The following is a 3,902-nucleotide window of genomic DNA, read 5'->3' on the forward strand; positions in this document are numbered from 1 at the left end:
ACATATGTACATTGAGTATTCTAGCTGTACTTGCCCCTTGTTCCATTTTTCATTCATTCTATTTCTTTACTATCGTTCCCCTCTGGTTTCAATATCCTGATAGTCACTCTGTTAAACTGCCTGTTAATACTTTGAAAGGTTTATATACATTCCATGGAGTTTCAATCCCACATATACTTGAACTGATGTCAGCTTATATTTCCATAATTCATTCATCTGCAATAACAATTTGCAAGACTGGAGACGTGAAGCACTTAGACATGATTTTATTCTCGTTCTTTTGGAAGATTAATCTTTAGTCAACAAGAAAATTTTAAAATGGCTTAGAATTTATTCCTAACTACCAGTTTTTATAAATGGCTTTGTACAGTTGTGTATGATTATTTTATTTTACATGGGATAATTTTTCTACTACCTATAAGTTTTGGAAAAGAAGAAAACAAATTTAATACTTAGAGGAATATGATAGAAATAGAAGACAGATATTATGTTTGTCACATCTCTCATCAGTACCCATTTTCAAGACTTAAAGTCATACTTCTTACTATGGTAGACAGATAGGGAAAACATAAAACAACACATGAAAAGCCAACTATTAGTGACTTTTAAAAATATAACTTCTCATTTGATGAAATTTACTCTATTAGCTAATATTTGGGTTTGAAATATGGAAGGCTGATCTATTTAACACATTTCTGGAAGGCACCTACTGAACAACACAAATGGTGGGGGGTACTTTTTCTACACTTTAATGATCTTCTACACTAAGGATCTTCTCAGTTAATGTTTTTTTCTAAATTATATTTGACCTCTAAATCAAGTTTCCTTGCCTTGGTAGAACAATTATGGATCTATCATTCCAGAAACTATTTTTTTCCTGCACTGAAATCTTTCATTAATCATTAGGAGAGGGGTATTAAAAATAATCTTGTTCATTTCTGATTTTGTTCATTCATATGGGCTGGTCATCTGTAAATTGAAAGTTTTAATTACAGTACTTTCTCTCAGGTTTTGTGATTTCACCTTTCATTTTAAGTTGCCTTGCATTTTACAATTGATTACTACTAATTCTTGTAAGGAATTGGGGCCCTGAAATATTATAGGAAATGAGAAATTTAGATGAGTCTTCAATTATTTTCTGTTAGCATGTGGCATGGGCCTATGTGAGAAGACTTGCCCTTGTTATATGATGATGCAGATAACTGGGATCTAGTATCCTAGGACCCGTGGATCCTGCAGAAGAATAATAGCTTTTAGACATAATATCAGCAAAATTGGGTATAATCAGTAAGAATGCTTCAGAAATATGGAGAAAAACATTTTGGGACCAGCGAGTTAAAACAATAAACAGAGCATCATAGTAAAATCCCTTATAGATTAGCAAAAACAATACTGTTATTTTGCAATGTGAATTCAGAAGACCACCAACACATAGAAGGTATCACAAGTTTATAACGAAGATATTGCATTGATACTTTTTATATTCTAGTATATATTCTAAGCCTAATTATTTATATTCCAATCTATTTATGGGAATAAATGTCAATATATTTGTCTAATTATCAATTCTATTAAGGTTCACTGTGTGAAATTTAAAATCAGCACATATAAATATAAAATATATAAGTATATATAATATAAAAATTGTTTTGCATTATTGTGTTTTGCTGAGGGAATCAAAGCCAACTCTGTTTTAAAGTGTTATTCCATTATCTCTACCACCGTTTTTGGTAGAGTTAGACTTAAAGCTTTACCATTTGTTGCTTTACAGCCTAGAGGCAAGAGGAAACACTGTGATTAAACATTACCAATTTAAGGCTTAATATCGAGGAGAAACGTATGGACTTCTCCAGGAGGTATGGAAATATTTGGTGATAGAAAGTCAGTAGTGTCAGTTCCTGCCTGGTTGGATGATAGACAGGCCAGCACAGTAGGTAATTATACATTTGAACAATTTTTTCACCTTCTTGGCTTGAGCTACTTTTGAAATGATAAGTATAATAAGCAATTATATTTTAATAAAATACCTTCCATTCTGAACAATTCAGTCCGAACTGTTCATCTCTCTATGATCCCTTGTAACTAAGATTAGTTTTGTTCCAGTAAGACAATCTATGCTGTCAGGGTAAGATATTCGGGTTGGTCTGTTCCTATATGGAAGAAGGGTAAAGGTTCACGTAGACATTTGTCCCAGCAAGACCTCATTTGGGAAATCTTAAGCTGCAGATGTTTAGAAGTAGCTCTTAAGCAAGGCTTACTTTGAATCCATTAGCTCTACAACGCTAACTGAGTTGATAAATAAGTACCTGAAAAGCCATCACCTTTGGATTTAGCTGTAAAGGCTTAAAAGTATGATCAAATTTAAAATGAAAATGACAAAATAGTCATTGATAAAAAAAATTATAAATGGGAGCAATCGACCAAACGATACAAGTTTCTTCCACTATACACAGAATTTTAGATAAATAAGATCAATAGCATTTTTAGGAACATTAAGGGTTCCTTGTTACAAATAGGCAACCATGGATATATGCCTGTATAAAGATTGCATCATTAAGTACTTAAATTAAGAGGATACTCCATGCTTCAGCAGCAGGTCTACCCAAATTACAACAATACAGAGATTAACATGGCACTTGCACAAGGATGGTATGAAAATTTGTGAAGTATTCCATATTTATCATTCTTTTGATGCAAGAAATGAAAAAAAGTTATTAAAAAGTTGGGGCTGGGAAGGTGGCTCAGTGGTAGAGGGCTTGCTTGCATGCATGAGGCCCTGGGTTTGATTCTTCAGCACCACATAAGCAAAAACAAAAAAACAGGAAGTGGTGCTGTGACTCAAGTGGTAGAGCGCTAGCCTTGAGCTGAAGAGTTGAGGGACTGCGCCCAGGCCCAGAGTTAAGGACAACGACCGGACCCCCCCCTAAAAAAAAAGTTGATTACAAAAATACAAGTGTAACAATACATGTAATTCACAGAAATAAATGTTAGTTTGACATCAGTGTATTAAATCTTCACCTTAGAAAGACCTTTACATAGCATAAGCTTTACAAAACTTGAAATTAGATAACATTGTCATTTTATCCCATAGAAAAAAAATAATATAAGGACCTAAGAAAAAAAGGAATCTTAAACTTCTTCTATATGGAATGCAATCTGAAAGGACACATTTATTAATGAACCTATACATTGTATAACAATGTATAATTCAAAGTATTATATCCAGGAGGGAATGAAATAGATTATGGACATTATGACAACATAGATATACTTTTTTCAGAAAAGCACCAGGAACATCTTTAGTTCCTATACTATTCATTTCAACAGATAAGTTAAAATTATTTATGATTTAAAAAAAATCACAAACTCTGCAGAAGTCATTATAGATGTACACAAACAACTCTTGAATACATTTTGCCAACAAAGTCAGGCAATTCACGTGGAAGAATACCATGGATTCCATGATATTTTAAGGTAAGATATTGCTGTTGCTTTGTATTGTGAAAAAAAATTTGTAGGGACACAAAGGATGGACTGGCATTTTTGAAATTTAAGAAACTTAACCAAACCATTACGACTTAGGAGAACAATTTGTACAGCTTTCCACAACTTCAAATAGGTAGTGAAACATACTTATCCTTTTGGCAATATCAAATGCAGTTTCTTCCAAGTCGTTCTTCAGACCTGGTTTGATATAATGGTTCAATAGAAGGAGATACAGAGTATCTTTGCTATTTCTATTCCCAGCAGCAAGATGCAAAGGGGTCAAGAGGCCTTTAGTTTGGGGATTGGTATCTGCATCATGATGAAGTAAGACAGAAGCCATTCTGGTATTATTCCACATATAAGCACTGTGCAGGCGTGTCCAGCCATTCACAGTTATTGAGTGAATATCTGCCTTG

At 33.4% G+C, this 3,902-nt stretch overlaps 1 pseudogene; it reads left to right on the forward strand.

Annotated features, from left to right (window-relative positions):
* The first annotated feature begins 2,581 nt into the window (after positions 1–2,581).
* On the forward strand, positions 2,582–2,681 carry LOC138830273 (U6 spliceosomal RNA; annotated as a pseudogene).
* The last annotated feature ends 1,221 nt before the right edge of the window (positions 2,682–3,902 follow it).

Source organism: Dipodomys merriami, unplaced genomic scaffold (assembly GCF_024711535.1).
Source record: "Dipodomys merriami isolate MVZ:Mamm:240054 unplaced genomic scaffold, mDipMer1.0.p SCAF_187, whole genome shotgun sequence".
NCBI classification, from domain to species: domain Eukaryota; kingdom Metazoa; phylum Chordata; class Mammalia; order Rodentia; family Heteromyidae; genus Dipodomys; species Dipodomys merriami.